At 40.4% G+C, this 23,264-nt stretch overlaps 1 long non-coding RNA gene across 1 annotated transcript in view; it reads right to left on the bottom strand.

Annotated features, from left to right (window-relative positions):
• Window positions 1–23,264, bottom strand: part of LOC140514152 (uncharacterized) — a 68,266-nt gene that overhangs the window by 31,240 nt on the left and 13,762 nt on the right. The window contains exon 2 of the long non-coding RNA XR_011970450.1: window positions 15,437–15,594. This is a non-coding gene — a long non-coding RNA (uncharacterized lncRNA). The remainder of the gene's footprint in view (window positions 1–15,436; window positions 15,595–23,264) is intronic.

Genomic DNA, 23,264 nt, shown 5'->3' with positions numbered 1-23,264 from the left:
CTAGTACCTTTATAAGAAAATGCAACATGGAGACAAAGTAAATACAAAGTAAAAGGAGAGACACTAAAAAGTGGGTATGTGGACATAGGCTCATCTAAGAACTGGCACAAGAGTTGAGCCCTGAGGGAAATGAGGAATTCTATAATGTGGAGGTGAGGAGGTAATGTCAATTTGGCAGTGATGAAGGAAGGATTGGAGGGGGCAGAAACTGGAAGGAGGAAGACAAAATTATGGGAGGCTATTGTAATAGTTCAACTTAGAGATGATAAGGGGATGAACAACAAAACATATAGACCAAAATCCATTTCCCAATAGAAAAGTGGGCAAAGAATATGAACAAATGATTCTCAAAAAAATGCTTCTCAAAAAAAATTAACAACCACATAAAAGAAAAAGACAAATTACTAATAATAAGAGAAATATAAATCAAAACAACCTTGAGGTCTCACCTCAGATCCTGCAAATTGGAGACAATGGAAAAGATAGTAATATTGGAGGGGCTGTAGGAAGATAGATACACTAGCGCATTGTTGGTGGAGCTGTGAATCAGTACAACAGTTCTGGAAAGAAATTTGGAATTACGTAAATAAAACAATTAAAATTTCCATTTCTCTTGACCCACAGATTCCGTTACTAGGCTTATACTCCCAAAGAGGCCATTGATAGGAAAAAACAGTTTCCTACAGACCAAAATATTTATAGAAGTACTTTTCAGATAGCAAAGAATTGGAAACAAAGAGGATGTCCTTCAATTGGGGAAATGGCAAAAGAAATTGTGGTACTTAAATGTAATGCAATATGACTGTGCTTTGAGAAATGGTAAATGTGATGAATACAGGGAAGAATGGAAAGAGCTATATGCACTGATGCAGAGTAAAAAAAGCAGAGCCAGGAAAATGATAAATACAATGATTACAACAACATAAATGGAAGAACAACCACACCAAAAAAAAAAAATCAAAAGTGGGTATTGCTAAATTAGAAGGAACGTACATGGTTCAAAAAAGATACGAGAAGAGACCCTCACTCTACCTCTTTGTGAGGTAGAAGAGCCATCAATGAAGGAAACTGGATGCATTTTCAATGTGTATTCAATTTAATTCAATGTATTATATTCAGCATATTGAACAGTTACACTCTTTTGTCCTTAAGAAAATACAGTTTGTTTTGGTTCTCTGCAAGAAGAGGTGATATTAAGGAATGCTATAGTAATGTTTCACAAAGACATCAATATAAATTCATTTTTTAAAAAAGAATCAACAAACTTGGTAATTGGTTAGATATGCAGAATTAAGGAGGAGGATGTCCCAAGTATGGCTGCTAGGTTGTGAATGTGGGTCACTGGAAGAATGGCCGTATCCTTGGAAGAAATAGAGAAGTTAAGAGAAAGAATGGGTTGGGGAAAGATAATTAGTTCACTTCAAAACAAGTTGTGTTTAAAAGGCCTACAGAACATGCAGGTGGAGAAAATGTGTGATAGGCTGTTGGCAATATGGAACTAGAGCTCAGGAGAAAAGGTAGGGCTAGATGCACAGTATACAGCTGAGAGTCATCCACATAGAAATGACAGCTAAATCCAAGGAGGTGTTATTTTGGGCTAAGGCACTATTCCCAGAAGTCCTTATTAAAATGCAAATGTGTTATCTGGAGGAGGTGACATAATTTACATGTTAATTCACTGGCAAGCACTCAGTTCAGCAGATATATATTAAGTGCCTACAAATCAAGGCACTGGGCTAGGTTCTGAGGACACAATGACCAAAAAAAAAAAAAAAAAAAAAACACAACTAAACAATTCCTGCCCTCAAGGAGCTCACATCCCATAGGGCTACATAACATGTAAAGTAAATAAGTAAACATAAAATAATGTGAATGGAGAAAGAGAGAGAGCAATACAGACAGGGTGGGTATCATCCATGCAATTAGCAAGTGGAGAGCAGGGTCCCAGAGGAATACGAGCAAAGAATGAGCACATTTTGATAGCAGAAGAATGGAGCTGAATGGAATGGATTAGAAAAGCACTTATTACCACGCTTTGGCAATCACCGTTTGCCGAGCATTGAGCTAAGAGATGAAGATGTAAACAGAAAAGTGAGAGTCAAGGAGCTCACATCCTAATTGGGTGAGACAATGTATAAAGAAAGGCTCCTTTTCAGGGCAGATGGAAAGAAGGGTATACTTGGGGTCTGGCAAAAAAAAAAAAAAACAAAAAACAGCCAAGCAGATGGCAAGGCCCTGAGGCCCTCAGGGAACAATGTTTGAGCAGATGGTTCATGATGAATAATTGTTGGGAAGAGGGCAGTGGATACAAGGGTTGGAGAGAAGTAGGACTCTTGGTTACCTCCAGAAAAAATGGAGATGGAGTCTTAGCATCCAAACAAGAGTGGATGTCTAGAGTGGATGATGAGAACTGGGCATCAGGATTTGGGTTGAGGAGGATGAAGATCCCTATCTCTCTCTCTCTCCTCTCTCTCTCTCTCTCTCTCTCTCTCTCTCTCTCTCTCTCTCTCTCTCTCTCTCTCTCTCTCTCTCTCTCTCTCTCCAAGTCTGCTGGTGCTGGTCCATCAGCCATCTACTGAGCAGGTGAATGTTGGTCCCACTTTAGGATAATCTGGGTAAACTGAAAATTCTATTTCTCTTCTTGGGAGGAGGGGAACACGATGAGGGGTTTGGAAGACGTCAAAGGTAGAAGTGAGTGCCAGGAGAACTAGTGCTTCAAAATTTTGCTCCAGCCCTGCTCTCCCTCATTTTCAGTCTTACATTTCTCATCTTCTCTCCTTCCTCCTCCTTTTATTGCTTAAAATAGTTCTTAAAGAGCCTTGATTCTGCCACACTCCATACCCACCATGGATTTTGAGAGATTTCACAAAATGCTATGCTGAAAAAATGCTTTAAGCTCTTAAAAATCAAAGGGTCCCTTGTGCCTGTGTTATTTTCATCAAGGAAAAGAAGAAAGCTCTCTAAGAAAGCTTCTAAGGACCTAAGAGCAGCCAGAGTCAATTAACATTAGCCCACTACTCAACAAACAAGGAAACTCACTTAGCTCAATCAATTTGCACACATTGAGGTTATCTCTGAGATTTAAAAAATACAGACTGGAAAGTGCTCATGTGAAATAGTCGTATTCAAGGACAGACACATCAGAGGATCCAGCGGTAATTATAACTATAGCAATGATAATAATAAAATAACGTTTATATAGTGCTGTAAAGTTTTCATGTTTTGTGTTGTCTGATTATATTTGATCCTCACAAAGACCCATTTTAAGGTGAAGAAACTGAGATTGAGAAAGGCTGACTTGCCCCAGGATCACACAGCTACTAAGTGAGGTGGGATTTGAACTCAGGTCTTGCTAAGTGCAGAACCTTACCCCCTATATTGTCTAGCTGTCCCTGGTACCAGTGCTTATGCTTACTAGAGTAATTTCAACAGCTACGACAATATGGGAGTGAGATACTAGCAGGGACCATAAGTAGGGTGGAGAAACAAGGCCTCTGTCCCAGATTCTTGAATTTAGAAGCCTAGGTACTACTTGTCTTTTTTCAACAATATTGCAATAACAGAATTTCTCACCCAGGAAACAAGAATAATTTATTAAAATAGGAATCTACCAAGTGGTAACCTAGAGTATATCCACCTCCATCCATCTTCCCAATAAGCATCATGACAATGCTACTGAGACTGTTTTCCATGATCCTTGGCATCATCCCTATCCCAATCTAATTCAATCCACTGATTAAGCACCTACTATGTGCCAGGTACTCTGCCCCCTATGCCACTCTCAGTAGGAAATAATCCATGCCACTTGATCCAGGTATGTGTTACTTGCCCCCAAAATAAAAATTCCTAGTTATGTCTCTGCTGGCTTTTTAACAAATAATTACACTTTTACAGAAAAAGCAGACTTTAATGCAGAAGTTTGGGTTTTAGCTCCTTCTTTAGTCATCCACATCATCCTAACCATGTGACCAGTATTCCATAACCCAAAGTACCCTTATTCCCTTCAAAACGGTTGCTGGAATTATCAATGTGCCCAGCACTGAAAAAGTCTCTGTTTAAAAAAAAAAAAAAACAGCCTCTATTAAGAGACATTGAACATCATACTCTGCTACCTGGAAAATCTCTTAAGGACGGAGAAAGAAAGGGCATAGAAGATGACAATAAAGCCCCGTGGGCATGAAAGTCTGAAGTTCTCCCATGCCTACAATGCAGGAAAGCAACAAACTGATGCCAGGATAGCCTCAGAAGGCCACCCATGGGGTAGAGAGATTTCCAGGGAGGCCTATGATGTTTAAAAAGGTTCAAGAGACATAGTTTCTGGGTAATTGAATTGTTTTATTAAGAAGACCAGCAGGTTATTCATAAAAGGATGGTTTTTCACCATCTCTCTTAAACCAAAGACAATCATGGTGGCAGACTCAAAGGACTCACAGTTTATATACCCTTCGAAAGAGTAGATGGTCAATGAGGACTGAGAGTGACCCTATCTCTACTCAGACCACAGCAGCCTTGGGCTGTCTAGACAAAAGAGTCTGTTTCCACCCACAACTTGAGAAGAACACATTGGGCTTCCCGATCTTAGATCAAATTCCTTGTAAGGTTGTGGGGTCTGACCAAGATGAGGAAAGTTGATGCAATTTCATTATCAGTAACGTCCTTCAAAAGAAACGGAAGGTTGTAAAATGAAGAATTTCAAAATAGGGGAGACCTTCTGAATCTCCCCAAGATATTGGCCATTAATAATCATTTCTCACAGGCCAGTGGCATCCTAAGATGTATGTCAACTGTCTTAGAATCAAGAAAATCTTAGAGAATCAAGGAAACCTTCCAAACAAGGGAGAAGAAAAATCAGGAAAAGAATAAAAGGAGAAAGAAAGAAAAGAATTCAAGAAATCGGCGAAAAGAGTGTAGAAAAAATAGATAGAGAAGGAGAAAAGAGGGAGACTGGGGAGAGCTGAAGATTGGAGGAGGAATTGGAGAGAGTGCCTGGCAACAGGAAGGAGGGCAATTTCCATGATGATTATCCATAAGAATATCCAACAGCTATGAGAATCTTAAATTTCCAAAAGGTCTCTGGTTCCTCTTAGCCAGCCTTTTTGGCAGATACAGAAATCCCCTCTGTAGCATGCGTGGTAGGTGGCTCCACTCTTAATATGGCTCCGCTCTTAATATAGCTGACCATAGGAATTTCTCAATGGCGTGCAAGCTAGGAGCTGTCCATGCCTGACCTAGTCAATCCTCTGCTCTTTCATAAATTCTATAATACCTCAAAGAAACAGTTTTCAAAAATAAAATAAAATGATATACTGTGCACATGGCAATGCTTTTCTTCTTTTCTTATTTTGTATTATTTTAGTTTTAGTATTTACCTTTGTTTTTTTCTTCTATTTTGTATTTGTTTAAAAAATTTTTAAAAATTTAAAAAAGAAAACACATGGAAGTGAACTCCAGATTTAAACAAAGAATAAATTCTTAGTTGGCCAGATAGATCCCATGGTAGGTTTGTTTTTAATGACATCAATAGATCTGATATTTTTTTCAAGTTCTTAAGAGAAAGATAATTTCTGTCTAGCATAGTGTCTAGCATAGCAAAGATGTCATAACAATGGTTATATAGGTAAAGAGACAGGGAGGCCAAAAGGGGACTCAGAGAGTAAAATGGATGGAGAAGGGATACAGAGAATGAGAAAAAAGAGAGGAGAAAAGGAAGGACAGTCAGGAAAAGTTGGACTAAATGTTTACTTAAAGTAAGGTCTCTTTCAGAATTAAAGATTCTACCTTGATCTGGCTAGGAGAAATAAGGACAAGTCAAGAAGATACTGGATGGATGTGGAGGTGAAGGGGGGAAGGGAAAGAGGGAAGGAAGGAAGGAAGGAAGGAAGGAAGGAAGGAAGGAAGGAAGGAAGGAAGGAAGGAAGGGAGGGAGGGAGGGAGGAAGGAAGGAAGGAAGGAAGGAAGGAAGGAAGGAAGGAAGGGAAGAAGGACAGAAGGGAGGAAGGAAGGAGGGAGGAAGAAAAGAAAAGAGAGAAGGGGAGAAAGGGAAGGAAAAAGGGAGAAAGGAAAATATGTACATATAACCTTTTATTTACCAAGTCATGTTCAGAGATGTGAACTAGGCTATGAAAAATCTGGTGGCAATGAAGGCCCCTTTTAATCTTAACTCCCAACCCAAGTCATGACACTCAACTCTCTTTCTCTTTACTTCATTATTAAATAGTATTTACTATGGGGCAATGGTCTCCAAAATGGGGACTATAGAGGTATAAGTCTATCAACAGAGCTGTAGGCCTCCCTGTTCCCCTCATCATCTGGCCAGTGGAGGTAACAAAGTTCTGGGCTGCTGATCTGCCTGTCCTTCCAGAGTTGGACAGCAGTGGCAGGAGAGACCTATGAAGACTGAGCAAGGGGGCATAGACAGATGTTAATGAGCTACCTGGCCAAGTTCAGAGGCCAAAAGTGGTGGCTGAGACAGAAGCACTAGGCCCGAGGAAACTGGGGCTTGGACAGCTTTGGAAGCCAAAAAGGTATCCAGGGAATGGGGGATCCATTGAGCCTCCAATCAGTCCCTCCCTCACTCCAAGGGCTGTATAATTGCAGTAGTGGGGAACATAACGCACATTAAACAAGGGTGTCAAGGTGGCTGTGAGAGCTGACAATGAGAGATGGTGGGTACACAGGGCTCCCTGGGGCTGCATTTAAGCACATCAGGGTTTAAACCAACTTAAATACAGCAAAGAGTAAGGGACCTCATGACATTAGCCTAGGGACAATGGTCTTCAGATCAATGTGGATTCCCTATTGTACCATTGTAGGAAGCTCATTAATGTAGGCTAGTAAATTCCTAACATTTGGCCAGAGATGTAGATCTCTGAGCTGTTTAAATTATCAGTATTTAAGCTGACCACAGGCATCTCTCATCTGTATTCTATACAAAATTAAAAATATAGAAACTTCCAAAACAACTAAGATTGGTCTTACCTTTAGCTAGATTGGGTTTGAGTTGAGTCTGGACCTTTGTTATAGGGGAGGAATTTCCCTCTATCAACACCAGATGGCACCTGCTCCGAAATCTCTAGCCCAAGAGCATTGCCTACCTTCAGACAGTCAGCTTCTAAGTGCTACTGAAAAAAAGCAAAGGGAAAACAGACTTTGGATTTAAACATGGGTGCTACCAGATACAAAGTAGTCAGTGAGAGAAAGAGGCTACTTCACCAGTCACTTGAATTCTAAAGGAGGGTAAAGTCCACCAGCACCTGGACATGCTGCACACTCTGATCACTGACGTCCCATCTGTCCTTGGTGGATGACATTCCAAGCCCCAATGTAGTGAAGCCTGGATGTGCTAAACTCTCCTTCTGCTCCAGTTGTTTGTCCATCCATACTTCTCTCTTTCAATCTCATCTTTCTCCCAAAACTAAAAAACAAAAGACCTCAAACTGAGGCCTTGAGCTTTAACCATCGTAGCTCAGCCCCTCTCAATTCTCAGGACCACAATGCAAAGAATTTCATTCTATCCAAAGAGTTCAACGCCCATCTTGCCTTTTTTCCCTGTCATGAAGGTAGTTCCAGCATGGTGTGCTCTCATTTATAATTCAGTCAATAAGTCGATAAATATTAAGGGCATACTATGTGCCAGTCACTGTGCCAAACACTGAAAATACAAATTAAGGCACAAGGAAAATAGTACCTCCTCTCAAGTAGGTCATGATCTGGGGGTGGGGAGTAGTTAACATGCAAGCAACTACATACAAACAAGCCAGCTAGAGGATAAAGAGGAAATAACCATCAGAGGGAAGGAATTAAAATTAAGAGGGATTGGGAAAAGCTTCCTGTAGAAGTTGGGATTTGAGACAATTGGCATAACAAATTAAGGAGGCTCATCAAATCAACCTGTCTTTCTAGACCAGAATTCTAGGAAGCTGACTTTTTTAAGCAAATGGAATGATGTCTCTCACACACCTTGTGCTTCCATCTGCCAATGGTAATAGCCAGGTTCTGATGAATCCCCAGTATTTGTTTACAGCATATCAACAGCTGCTGATTAACAGAATATGACAGAAACAAGCTATGACTGATGCCTGTGTACATCTGGGGAAAATATAATTTATAAATGCTGGTTTAAAGTTAAAAAAAGCTTTATCAAATAAAAAATTAAGGAAGAAATGCAGCTGTGCCAATATGTAATATATATGGATTGGTACTGGCATTGGTGCCACATTTAGTAGTGGAAACATCCTGAAAAGAAAGGAGAAGTTCTCCAAGCCTGGAAGGGATGACTTCCCCTTCTTTCCACTTTCCACTTCCCAGTGCCTTTCCTCTGCTCACCTGAAGCAGAGGGCCATGGAATGTTGCACCACAAAATGATGTCACCATTTTCTCAAATTTTGAAGCATTTTCAATAAGAGAGAAAAAAGGGTTTTTTGAGCCACTAAAAAACATAATTTTAAATTACTTTAAAATATTGTTTATATTACTTTTTTCCTCTTTTAAAATTTCTATTTTATGTTTTTATAATGTAGCTAGGTTGTACAGTGGATAGAGTGCTGGGCTTACAGTCAGGAAAACTCATCTTCCTCAGTTCAAATCTGACCTCAAACACTTACTGTCTATGTGACCCTGGCCTAGTCACTTAACTCTCTTTGCCTCAGTTTTCTCATCCATAAAAATCGAGCTAGAGAAGGATATGGCAAACCACTTTAGTATCTTTGCCAAGAAACCCCCAAAATGGGTTCACAAAGAGTTGGAAATGACTGAAAAAATGACTGAATAACCGAATATATGTGTATTATAAATATGTATGTATGCAATGGGGTACAAGCCCAAGCCAAGACCTTTTCCTCTTGGATCAGGAGGACTTTTGTCACATTTGTCTGAAGGGCCTGGAAAGTCTAGCTTGGGGGGAGGGGAACTCCTTGGATTCCCCTTCCATCTCTCCCAGCCTGGATACTCCCTATCTGATCATCATTTAGCATTGTCTTCCTTTGACCCTAGCATCCTTTTGATATTCCTGACTACCTTACATTCTCTTGAAGTCCAAGTTGCCCAGCCTGGATTGTGGATTGTCTGCACTACCAGTCACTCCCATCAGAATTCTCCCTGGGTTTGATCTATCAAGACCATTCCTGGGACCCCAGACTACTTGGTGACACCTGGATTCTTCCCTTAGTCTTTTTCTGTATTTTAGTTCCATCTTGCCTCCATGAAGGCGCTCAGATTCAATCCAGCTCAGACTCTGTCTAGCTGAGATTCTATCTGGTCTGCTTGTGAATGCAAGCATTACAAATGTTTAGGCTCCTTAAAAGTCAACCCAGTATGGTGAATCTTTAATAAACTTTGTTTTCCTTTGGTTTTAAGAAGGCTTGTGTCAAATTCATTTGAGCAGGACCTGGTGTGTCGGTATTTCGGGGACCTCAGCACACCCCAAACCTCAACATTTGGTATTTCGGGATCCCCAGCACACCCCAAACCTCAACATATGTATGTACACACACACTAGCATACTCAGCTGATGAAAAAAGTTTGAGGACCCCTACTCTAGGGAAAGCTGCCAATGAGATGAGGCAAGAAAGAGGAGAGAGGGTCTTGCTGGAGAAGTGAGACTTGGGTGCTGACTTTTATCTGGGTCTAATAAACCCAAAACTTTTTAGTGAACAACAAAGCTCCTTCATTTGCATAATTGTTTCCTTTGCTGCTTCCCTTTATAAAAAATAATGAGCCATTATGCATATAATTAAAGCTCCCTTAATAAATAAAAACCAGATTGACAACAATTACAGGAGAAGGTCAGCAGGAATTAACTTCAAGACCATGCCCACAGAATTGAATACAAACTTCATCTGCACCAGATCCCAGGAACAGGAAGAACCTTGAAGGCTCTTCTTTTGGTTTCTCACTGAGGTCAGACTTTCTGAAGAAGAATGATTATGATCTTAATGTTGCTTTGTCTGCACACTCCACCTCCTCTCTCTCTCTCTTTCCCCTTCTCTCATCTCTGTTTAGTCTTCCTCCTCCTCCCCTTTCCTCCTCCCCTCTCCCCATCCTCTCCCCTCATCCTCCACTATCCGCCTCTCTCTGTCTCTGTCTCTTCCTCTGTCTGTCTGTCTCTCTCCCTCTCCCTCTCTCTCTATTTCTGTCCGCCCCCCCTTTCTTTTTCTACATCTCTTAGTCTGTATTGACATAGCTGCCTTTGTCACTGCTTGTGAATATATTTAGACAATTTGCAGCAAATATCCCACAAAACAATTTTTTTCCAGTTTAGTGAAGTTCCCATTGGGCCAAAGTCTGTCTTTAGCCTCCTTGTACTGTACATCTCCCATTTGCCAGAAAGCACTGTCCGATAGTACAACTGCCTAATTTCCTATTCCCTTATTTATCCTTAGCCTGACTGATCTAGACTATCAACACTAAGTCTTTAGAGAACCAAAAAAAGTATGCGAAAAGAAAATGGAAGCCAGTTGGCCACTCTGCTTTGGATAATGGACATTTCAAGGCTAATTGGAAAATGGATACTTCTGAATGTAAATAAAGAGGTGTAAGCTCTGCAGGTAAACTTTGGACACACTGCAAAACTCAACCTTCTCCCTCATCCTTTTGAAAGGAAACACTAGAAGTAGTCTCCCAGCATATTACTAGAACAAATCACAGAAAATAAAGTGAACGTCTTTGCAAGACACTCACTCAGCCAGCCAATCACTGAGCAGTCAGTAAGTGACTATGTACCAGACCCTAATCAAAGGAAGGAGAATACAAAGAAAGGCAAAAGACAGTCCCTGACTTGAGGAGAACACAAGCTAATGGAGAGACAACAAGCAAACATATATCTACAAACAGGCTGTATGCAATATAAACAAGAAATAATTAATAGAAGGAAGGCTCTAGAATTAAGAGTTTAGGAAAGGTTTCCTGTAGAAGATGAGATTTTGAGTGGGACTTAAATGATGCCAGGGAAGCCAGGAATCAGAGATGAGGAGATAGTGCATTCCAAGTGTGGGGCAAGTGTGGGGGACAGCCAGAGAAAATACTCAAAGCCAAGAGATGGAATGTCACATTCACGGAACAATAAAGAGGCCAATGTCACTGGATTAAAGAGTATGTGGTAGGGGGAGGAGGGGAGGAGGCTGGAAAGTGTATGAGAATTAGAAACGGGGTGAGAGGACACTAGGTTATGAAGGGCTTTGAACATATGGTACTAGAAGCTATAAGAAGCCACTACATTTTATTGAGTATTGGGATGACATGATCAAACCTGTGTTTTAGGAAAATGATTGTGGTGGCTGAATGGAGGATGTACTGGAGTAGGGAGAGACTTGAGGCAGGCAGACCCCCCAGCAGCTGTTGCAACAATCCAGATATGAGGTGATGTAGGACACTCCCTACACCAGGGTGGGGGGAGTGTCAGAGGAGGGAAACAGATGTATTTAAGAGATATTGAAAAGGTTAAATCAACAGGCTTTGGATATGGGAGGTGAGAGACAATGAGGAGTCAAGGATGATACCTAAGTTCCAAGCCTGGGGGTGAGGATTTAGGGGAAAGATGAGTCCCATTTTGGACGTATTGGGATATTTAAGATGTCTACTGGACATCCAGTTTCAGATGTCTGAAAAGCAGTTGGAGATGAGAGGCTGGAGGTCAACAGAGAGGCTGAAGTTTGTAGTTGGAGCAACAAAGGGATCCACTCATGCCTGGAGTTGATCCCAAATGTCTCCTGTCCACCAACAGATGATTACAGTTCACTTAATTCAAGTCCGCTTTCTACAAGAAGCATTTCCTGATATGCCCATCTGTCAGTGACTTCCCTCTCAAACTACTCCATATTTATTTGTATTTTCTCAATATATTTTTCTGCATATACTTAGATTATATATACTTATATATGTTATTTGTCTCCTCCCTATTTGAATAAAAGGTTCCTTGAAAGCAGGGATTGTTTTATCTTCTGTGCTTATATTCTCAGTGCCTAGCATGGTGCCTAGAATACATTGGATGCTAATAAATGCTCATTGATTGATTGCTGGTTGGTTAATTGATTGCAGAATTGGGATGCGGTTCCCAGCTATGCGAAGCCTAGGAACACTCACACTTACTGAGTGATGTTCAGCACTATGTGTCTCAGCTGCCTCACCTACAAAACAGGATTAATGATACTTGTGTAATTACCCATTGTCATTCAATGTCATGCAAACAGCCAATGACCACATAGAACCAGTGATGGTAGCATGGACTCCTACCATCAGCCTGGTGACTCCAGCGATTATAATGTTGTCTCTAGGGGAGGCAGTCCAAGAAGTCCTGAAACTAAAATTCAGTATTGGTGTCTTTTATTCATCCCTATTTCCAATTTCAGGCTAACAGAAGATTAAGATGTAGACTTCTAGTTTCCTTCCCATTTATCATAGAAAGCTGCCATTAGTGTTTGCCTCCACATTTGCCTCCATATTTGGAATCAAGGTTTATTTTGGCAGAACCCTATACAGGTACATGCCACCTAACATAGATTAATATTGTTCTAAAAATGTAACAGATGAGATAATATTACTGGGGCTATCAGTCTTACTGAGATGGTAACAAAGAGAGAAGGAGTTGGGGTGGGGGAGTGAAAGAAAGATGGAGGTTGTCATTCAGTCATTTTTCAGTCATGTCCAACTCTTCCTGACCCCATTTTGGGGTTTTCTTGGCAAGGATACTGGAGTGGTTTGCCATTTCCTTCACCAACTCATTTTACAGATGACGAAACTTAAGTAAAGAGGGTTAAGTGAGTAGCCTAAGTTCATACAAACTAGTAAGTGTCTGAGGCCAGATTTGAACTTAGGAAGTGAGTCCTAAGGAGGAAGGAGATCAAAGCTTAAATCAGAACCTTAGTTTCCTTTTGTGTAAAATGAAGATATTGTACTAGATGACATCCAGGGTCCCTACCAGCTCTAACTCTATGATCCAATGACTCCTAAGACTTTGAAATTCAGACTGATGAGTTTATTTTGAGGAATTGTGATAAGAAATTGGGAGTCATTAAAGGTGTTTAAGTAGGATATTAACACGGTGAAAGAGGTATTTAGGTAATGTTTAGCTGACAGCAGGGTATAGATTGAAAAGAAGCTATTATCAGGGAAACCAGTGAAGAGATTGGTGTGAGCAGCCAGGTTGAAGGTCATAAGTGTCTGTATTAGAAGAAGAAAAAAGGGAATCAATGAAGAAAGGAAGAAAGCTATTTTGAAGGCAAAATGACTAGGGCTTGATACCTGACTAGGTATGAGGAATGAAGGAAAGACACAAGTTGAAAATGACTTGAGGACTGTGAACCTTTCAGATCTGGAGCACTGGAGTATAATTAGCCATAAAGAAAAAGGCAAGCAATGGGATCCTGTTGTGCTCCAAGAAATGAGGAAATAGATGATTGCAGAAAGATATGGGAAGACTCAAATGAACTGATTCAGAGTGAAGTGAGCAGATCCAGAAGACTATCTTATACTATATACACCTTATAAAAATGAAGAATTCTGAAGACTATTTTAAACCAAAGAAGAATGACACGAGCAGAATGGGGAAAATATTTAATACATTAACATCAGCATTATCAAAATGAACAATTTGAAAAACGTTTTTTAAATGGAAAAAGAATGAAATCAGAGGAACCAGGAGAACAATTGAGATGATAACCCTGTGAAGACAACACTGGTAAAATTGCTTTGCGAGTTAAATAACTCCAAGGTTTTAAATAACCACACTGTTAAATTACTTAGGGAGCTGCAGGAACCATGATGAATATAATGACTATTCACGATGATAAAACATGCTATCTACAACAGAGGTGATGGATTTAGGGTGCTTAGTGAGGCAGAAATATTTTTTTATGCAGCATTCAAAGGAAGTTTTGTTTTATTGTGCATATTTATTAAAAGAAACTTGTTTTCTTTTCTTATTTTTTAACTGCAATGGAGTAGGGAAGAAAGATGGGTAGAAGAGAAAATAGATTTCTGTTAATTTTTTTAGAAATAGCAAGGGGAAGGGTATTACAGAGGTGGAATGTCATATGAACTTTCAGATGAGGTCACTGTATTATTAAGTTAATTGTTTGCCTTTGTTCCAGAGACTTCTCATGGAGTGGAGAGGTAAGAAAAGGTCTGTTGCAGAAGGGAGATTTGAACAATTTAACTTCACATAGCCTCAGTTTTCCTAATCTGCAAAATGGACAAAATAATACTAATCCTGTTCTTTCCACTTTATATGATCGTGAAAATCACATGAGTGGTGAATGAGAGGAGATAGGACTTTGTAAAACATAAAGCTCTATGTTAACGTAAGCTCTTGCTTTCATCACCCCTCCTTTCTATTATCTCCATGTTCTAATATTTTAAGTAAGCATTTAGCATATCAATAGCACAGCCTTCTGTCCAGGCAAGAAAATCTTTCAGTACAGGATTACAAAGAGCTCAGCGACTTGCCCTGAGGGGTACTTTTCCTTTCCAACTTCTTTTTTCTTGTCATACTTTCTCTATTCACACACACAAAGATATGTGTGAACATATATATATATGTGTGTGTGTGTGTGTGTATCTGTCTCTATATGAGTATATATACCATGTGTAGTGTGTGTGTGTGTGTGTGTGTGTGTGTGTGTGTGTGTGTGTGTGTGTAGAGTCTACTTTATATCCCAGAACTCCAGACCTCAAAGACTCAAAATCCTAAAGGCACTTTTTTCTCATGCCTCATTAAGGATCTATAAGTGCCACCTATGTGCCAAGCACTGTGCTGAATGACAGAGATACATTGAAGGAAATGAACAATTCCTGTAGAATCTTAAATGTTCATTCAGATCCTTTAGGGGGAAAGCATGTGCGTCTGCCAAACAGGTTAAAAACATGATGGAGTTTGGAAGAGAGGGCCCCAGCAGTTGGGGGTGACCAGGTGGGTCTTTGTGTAGAAAGTGGAGCTTGAGCGAGTGTGGAAGCAAAAAAAGCGTTTTGTAAAGTTGAGATGAGGAGGGAAAGTAATCCAGGAATGAGGGATAGCCAATGCAAAGATACAGAAATGGGAGATAAAGTACCCATGGGTGAGAAACAAAAACAGCGCATTTGAACTAAATCAGAGCATGCAGAAAAGGTAGACTGAGGACATGTTGTAGAGGACTTTAATTCCTAAACAGAGAAGTTTGTTTTCTATCCTAAAGACAAGAGGGAGTCATTGGGGTGTACTGGGTAGGGGAGTGAAAAAATAAATCCTACCATTAAGGAAAACCATGTTAGTATTAATGAGGGTGGATTGAAAAGGGAGAGACCCAACAAGGAGACCAACCAGGAGTCTAACCCAATTGTCCAGGGGAGAGGTGATGAGGAAGGCCCAAAGTAAGATTATGGCCATGTGAGTAGTAGTAATAAAAGTAGCCAGAATTTATATAACAGTATAAGGTTTATAAAGCACAAAGCACTCTAAAAATGTTACCTTGTTTGAGCTCACAACGACCCTGGGAAGTAGGGTCTGTTATTATCCCCATGTTATAGTTGGAGAAACTGAGACAAACAGAGGTTAAGTGACTTGCTCAGGGTCCCATCTGCAGCTGGATTTGAACTTCCTGACTCCATGCTCTAACCACTGCACACCTAAGGAAAATGCACAGAACATGAGAGACGGCTTAGAGGGAGAAAAGCCAAGATTTAGCAACTGACTGGCGTTGTGGTACAGAGGACAAGAAATCAAGTTTAATGCCAAGGTCGCATCCCTCAGGGACTTCACAAGGCTAGTCCAATTCACTCAAGTTGTATGTGGGAAAACTGAAGCATTAAGTAGCTTAACTAAAATACCACAGGTTGTGAGGAGGCAGAAGCGGCATTTGAACCCAGGCCCTTTCTGCCTTTCCACTGTACAGCACTACCTCTCTCTCAACCAAGAAATAATTCTCTAGGACTTTTATTTGCCATTAATTTCAATCAATAAGCATTTATTAAGGGTCTACAATATACAAAGCACTATGCTGGGGTCTAGGAACACAATACAAAGATGAAGCAGTCTCTGCCCTTGAGGACCTTGAATTCTATTGGGGGAAATAACATGTCCACCTGTAAGTAAGTGTAGAATATAGTCAAAGTAATTCTAGGTCATTTGGGGGGTGGGAACAGAAAAGGCCTCACACTGGAGGTCGCATCTGAGCTGAACATTGGGGGAAGCCAGGGCTTTAAGGAAGCTGGGAAACAAGACAGTGCTAGAGGCTTTGATGATTTATAAAGAGCCAGCGGGAAAGAAAATTGGATTTCTTTGGCTAACTCAGTAATATGGACTGAAGGGAAAATGTACTAGCATAAATTTGGGGGCACGTGATGTCCTAGGCTGAAGTAGATAAGTCTTGTGGTACAGGGCATGCAGCAGTTCCTTCCATCTTTTTAGTTTTATGGAGTCTTGGGTTTCACCTCTCCCACCAGTGAGGATAGTTTTGTAACCAAGTTTAGGCACCATCCAGGTTCCATTATTCAAACCTATCATAGGTAGTGCTTTGTTCTTCTCCCTTTAATTTTCTCTCCTGCCTTCGAGGTTTTTCCAGTGTGGTTATTTTATACTTTCCTGCTATATATAAGGGATGTGCCCAGGGCTATCAGCTTTTCAGGATCCTAGGATGCACAGAGGTGGGGTGTCTCTTCTTTACAGTCACCAACTTAAGCCCCCACAAACCATTTTCCCCCTCTCCTTGAGACAGTGATTGGTACCTGGGTTCCATTTAACTATTTAACAGTGGACAGCTTTTCCAAAGGAATATTTACCTTTAAGATTTACCAAGAACAAAGGATAAGTATTTTCCCTAATATCTCAAAGGCATAATTTCCTCTTAAGGGCATATTCTCCTTCTCCAGGGAGAGTGAGTACAGATTAGCCCAGTTCCTCCAAAGTATCAGTCCTACTAAGTTCACATCCAAAGCCTAGATATGATTAATTCCTAGAAGAATTCGATAGAAAGAGAAACTTTGAAAACTGAAAAAAAAAGCCAGAACTGCTATCCGATGAGTCCCACTGGGCTGGGGCCCTGAAGATCACTTCTTGCTCCTCAAAGTGACAATGCTGCGTTCATGGCAAACCCAGACTCGGGAATGGCTGAATGCCTTCCTGACCATCTGAGTGCCTGAGACAATGTCCACTCCTTCCACTAGTCACCTTGAGCTGAAGGAGTCATTGAGTTCTCCAAGAGCACTGAGGCAAAGTTGGAGGGACTAAAGATGAAGGGTATTTTTTAATGTCTCCGTACCCAGTCAAAGAGCCTTCTGTTAACCCTGGGATCAGTTCACTAGAACCTGTTACAGAATGTCCACCCACGCTTTACAATCTCTCTAAGATGCTTGGGCTGGGCCATTGGCAGTCATTTTGACTTATATCTTGCCACTGGACTTCAATGACTTTGGAGGAGAGGGTGAGGCTGATGACTTTGTACTGCTCCGACTCACTTAAACCCAATTTACCTGCAAGTCAAGACATCATCCTCCTGATCTCATTGGTCCTTTTCAAGAATCGAGAATGAACAACATATAATGACACTTGGATTCCATATCATCACAGCTCTTCTGGAAACAGGAAGCAGATTCCTCATCATCACCACATGGGGAAATGCCATGAATGGTACTCTGTCTGCATACTAGACCCCCACTACACTTCTTTTCCATTTCTATAGGATCAGCAGTATGTTGGTAAAATATTTAACAACTGGCTCTCTAGGGGAGGAAATATACCTGATGTACTTTAAGTTTAATCTGTATTATTAATATTTTCTCCCTCACTTTCTTAAATCTATATAATCAAAAACAACAAATCAAGCCCTGATTTGTCGTATTTTCTATTTCCAGGATGCAAATACATTGAAAATTTAACAATAGGATTTTATAAGTAGGTTGGAGCTGACTCCAGCCCACCCCTATCTAGGATCTTTTACTATCACAACACAGGCAAATATTGGCCTTTTAAAACCATTATTAAGTATTTCCTTGCTCTGTTGTGTTTAAAACTGTCACTCAACAAACATTTACTAAGCAGTTACTATTTGCAAAGTGTTGGGAATACAAAGGGAGGTTGCCTAATAAGCAACTATAAATCAGTGTCACAGGACCTCAGAGTTGGAACAGAACACAGAGACCATTAGCCCAACCCATACCTGAACAGGAATCCTCTCTCTAACATACCAGGTAAGTAGTCACCCAGTTTCTGCTTGAATACCTAGAGCAGGGCTGGGGAACCTGCGTCCTTGTGGCCACATGTGATCCTCTAGGTGCTCGAGTGCAACAAAGGGCCATGCTTAAGGACCTAGAGGCCCCAGGTTCCCCACCCCGATCTAGAGCAATCTGATGAGCTGGTAGTTTCCACTTTCCAACAGCTCTAATTATTTAAAAGTTTTTCCTACTGAAATCTTCCTCTCTGTAACTTCCATGGAATGTTCCTGGTTTTGCCCTCTGGGAGTAAGCAGAACTTCCTTCTTTTCTTCAAATGTTTGGAGACAACTATTATTTTTTTCAACCCTAATCCCCTAAGCCTGCTCTAGGCTAAAAATATCTAGTCCACTGATCTTTGCATAATATGGTTTGGAGTCCCCTTACCATCCTCATCATCCTTCCTTGGCTATGTTTCAAATTCTCAATGCATCTCCTAAAATGTGGCATGTAAAACCAGACACTTAATAATCACAAAATATTTGACATGGAAGGAGTCTTAGATATTGTCCAGCTCATTCCTCCCATTTGGTAGATAAGGAGACTGAGATACAAAGGTGCTGTCTAAGGTTTCCTGGGTGTTTGGCTGTAGAACCAGGACTCAGGTTAGTCTGACCCCCTTGGTCCCAAGACATGACACAGTGAGCACCTTGACCCACTCATCCAAAGTTCTGCTGAAAACACTATCTTGTTAACATTGCACTGTGACTCAGGGAAGCAATGGGAGGACACAGAAAATGGTGACCTCAGGTTAGTGCTAGAAAGAAGTCCTGAGAGTGGATGGAGCACCAGTCTTGAACTCAGGAGGATCTGAGTTCAAATCTGACCTCAGACACTTGACACTTACTAGCTGTGCCACCCTGGGCAAGTCACTTAACCCTGATTGCCTCACCCTCCCCCCACCAAAAAAAAGAAGTCCTGAGACTCATAGTCATCCAATCAGCCTATAAACAACCCTGCCTCCTTCCTCCCATCTCCTCCAAAGTTAAGTAGGACAACTATCCTATCTTCAAGATAGTTCTGACTGGCACCGCCTTCCCCTTCCTTTCCAAAAGCTCCTATTTTGCAGTCTCCTTTCCTGAATGTCATATTTTTTCATCCAGTTGATGAACACTGGCCCTCATCCTTCATTTTTCACTCTGTTCAATAAAAGGAAATGTCTTTTTCAATTCAAAGCTTCTGGAGATTGAGCAGGGCTTCATTATATATAGGGAAATTTGTATTTATGAACCAGTGTCCTGAACACAGATGTCACCATGTAAACATAAAGTTATCAGCCAGGTGGCTTTCAGTCAATTTAAATAAGAGGCAGATCTGTGAATGGGAAGCAAAGGGCTCCATCATTCATCATCGCTCTCCCAAATGGCTGACTCCTTCCATGCTTCCTCTTCCCTATTTATGTGTGTGTATATGTATACACACATGTACACATATGTGTGTATGTGCATATATATATATTTCTGTTTATATACTCTATTACTTTCCAAGTTTCCATCAAATTTACAGTGAATGTTTAGAATAAGGCCTTTGTGCATACAACTGTGTCAGGCTAATTGTTACTCTAACTAGAGATATACCAGGCAACAGAAAGTTGAGTGAATTAATTAATTAGTTTTTTTTTTAATCATTAACTAAGTGCTTACTATGTATGTGCCATATACTGGGGCAAGCTTTAAGTATACAGATACAAAAAGTGACATAGTCCGCTTTTATGGGGCTGATGTTATAATAGAAGGCCCAAGGATGGGGGAATTTTCATCTTCTAATTTAATTTGTAGTATCATTAACTTTTTACCTTCTGTATCTGATATAGATATTCTCATGATAGATGTTCTACAGATACAAACTCCAATGTCTTTGAGATAAAGGAGTCGAGATCTAGTTCACATGGAGCCCTGCCACAGTTCTAGATACAAGGTAGGTGGCTATAAATTAGCTAAGACCTGGGCTGGGAAAACCATTTGACATTTCTGGGCCTTTGGTTTCTAATATGCAAAATGAGGAGATGGGACCATTACATTCTATCTAGGTCCTTTAAACTCCTATAAACATATCAAATGCATAAATGAATGCATGAATTTTTACCGTAAATGACTGTCTCTTCTGTAGAAACCTCTCCCATGACCCCTCTTTGCTTGTCCTGGAAGAAGTGACCATACACAGGAGCCTCAGAGAGGTAAGTTTCCATAGGGCTGCCTGGGTCACCTCCAACAATACAGCTGCATCCTATTACAAAGAAGGGCTAGCCCTTAGATTCCCTACAAAAGGGAACCCAATGGGATACAGCCAATAAGTGAAGGAAATTGTTATTTATTTGTGCTCCAAATCTCCACTTTCATCTACTGCCTTGGTCTCTAAATTCTCTGCTCCCTTCCCAGACCTGAGTCTCTAGACTGCAATGTGTCTTTGTTCCCACTGTGGCTCCTCCCACTCAACATTCTCAGAGCGTTGCCATGGAAACTCGAGATACAGGAAGTGGCTCTGCAGCCACATTCCCAAACAGACATGTTATTGAACTTGGCAGAAAACACTGCACAACGAACAATGGGCCAGCCTTGAAACCATGAAGCCCTGAGTTCAAATCTTGAACATCCTGTTGGCTGTGTTGCTAGGCAAGAATTGCTTAACACCTCAAAACTCTAATAGAAACTAATCCCTGTGGGCTTCACATTGACTTAGAAAACTTAGCATCTATGCTGCACTGTATTTTTATCTATTTTGTAAAATGAAGTGCTTTGCAGATCCTAAAGAACTATAAAATGTTGGATATTATCATTATCATCGTTAGCCATCCAATCAGTTCTGAATAATAATGATGATAACATTAAGTACCATTTGTGCAGCATTTAAAGATTTGCAAAGCACTCTTCATATATTATCTCATTTGATCCTTGTAACAACCCCGAAAGGTAGGTGTTATTAGTACTCATTTTACAGATGAAGATACTGAGGTAAACAGAAGTGAAGTGACTTGCCTAGGATCACACAGCAAGGAAAAGTCTGATCTAGGATTTGAACTCGTCTCCCTAATTCCAATACTTGAACCACTGCACCACCCAGCTGCAATCTGATTGTATAATCATTTAATTTATTTTTTTAACATTTCCTCAACAAAAAGATTCCTTTCACCTACTAGTTTGTTAACTCTTCCAAAAGGGAAATGAGGTTACTTTGGTATGATCCACTCTTAATGATACTTGCTGGTACTTTGTAAATATCCCATTCCAATCTAGATATTCCCTAACTGTCCCTTTAATGATATGCTGCATACTTTTCCTAGGAATCAAAGACAAGTCTATACTTTTCATACTCTATTTTCATTTTTTGGAAGATTGGAGTATTTGCCCTTCTTCAATCTTCTAGTACCTCTCCTATTTTCCATGATCATTTAGATATAACTGACAGTGGCTCAGCAATCCCCTCCGCCAATTCTTTCAGTAAACCTGAGGATGGAGGTCATCTGGGTCAGGTCATTTGAATTCCTCCAGGGCATCTAGGTGCCCTCTTCCTATTTTTTTCTTTGGGTATCAATTACCTACTAGTCATTTTTATCCTGCTTTCTCCAATGTCATTCTTCTTTGCCGAGACAACATAAGCAAATTAAGAATTGAACAGCTTAGCTTTCTGTCTGTTGCTATCATCCTATCCTCACAAGTTAAAGTCTTGACACAATTTTTACAGGATTGTGACACACTCATTCAATCTTCTGTACATTTTTCTTTTTTTTTTTAGGGGTAGCTAGGTGGTGCAGTGGATAGAACACGATTGCCAGAGTCAGGAGGACCTGAATTCAAATCTCACCTCAGACACTTGACACTCACTAGCTTGTGACCTTGGGCAAGTCACTTAACCCCAATTGCCTCATCCTGGGTCATCTCCAGTCATCCTGATGAATATCTGGTCATTGGATTCAGATGGCTCTGGAGGAGAAGTGAGGCTGGTGACCTGCACAGCCCTCACTCACTCAAAACAAAGTCAAGTGCAAATCACGCCATTATTTCTCTGATGGCATGGTCTTCTTTGGCAATGAAGGACAAACCCACACACATTTTTCTTTTAAATGTAAATTAGTCAGTGTTTTCTTCAGACAAATCCCATTTTCCCCTTTCCACTGAATTGTTTCCCTCTGTGTCATTCTTGAGCATCTCCCATCTCTTGCAGGCTGGTTTCCCCTGAATCATTTTATTCTGTGGGTTTGTACTTGTCTTTTCTGTGGACCCTTTGAAATCTGCTTTTCACAAATCTTGGATACCTCTTAGTCCATGCCAGAAGTTCCTCTCATCTATCACAAACTCTAAGGTGGAGTGATCACTTCCCCCAAGGTTCTTATTATTTCCACCTGAGTAATTCCACACTATTATAAAGAATCAATTTTAGAATAAGATTTTCCCTCTGTTTGGTTTCTTTACCTTTTGAAGGATTAAATTAGTTCTAAGGCAAATCAAGAAGTTTTTAGGTGCTCTGCATTTGGCACACTGGGGACTCCAGCAAATATTTGTGTAAATGAAGTCCTTCATCATTATTCTCCATGCTTCTTTGTCAGAATCATGATCTGTTAACCAAATTGTTCATGTTTCCTTTTCCTTTAGAAGTGGTCCATAGTATATTTCAATGACAATATCCTTTTTGTTTATTCCTCCTTTGATCTTCACCCATATACTCTACAACATTCTTGGCTCCTCTTATTCATGGACTTCCTTGAATGAGTATACCTTCTTCCTATACAATTCCATCTGTTCTCCCCTTTTACCCACCTTGTTTCCTTTGAATAATGCATATTTATCCTGAGTTTTTGTTCATTTGTAGGTTTCATCCCACCAAGGTTGGTGATGCTAGTAGCTAAGATTCAATAGAGGTTGCTTCCCTGGATGAATGAGATGAAAGACAGCTGTTGGTCTAAGGGATGCTATTATTGTGAGGACTCTTGACCATAGAATCCTGGGTTGCCCTCACTAGGGTCTGAAAGGAGGTAGTTGATGTCAATACTGATATGGTCAGACTGATGCATGATATCTCCCTTCTGTCCCTCAAGGAGCACTGCTACCATGACTAGGCCATAGAATGAAAAAATATATATATTTTCTTATAAG

The sequence above is a fragment of the Notamacropus eugenii genome, chromosome 7 (assembly GCF_028372415.1).
Source record: "Notamacropus eugenii isolate mMacEug1 chromosome 7, mMacEug1.pri_v2, whole genome shotgun sequence".
NCBI classification, from domain to species: Eukaryota; Metazoa; Chordata; class Mammalia; order Diprotodontia; family Macropodidae; genus Notamacropus; species Notamacropus eugenii.
Note: the sequence above shows the minus strand (reverse complement) of the source record. Positions and strands in the feature narration are given on the sequence as shown.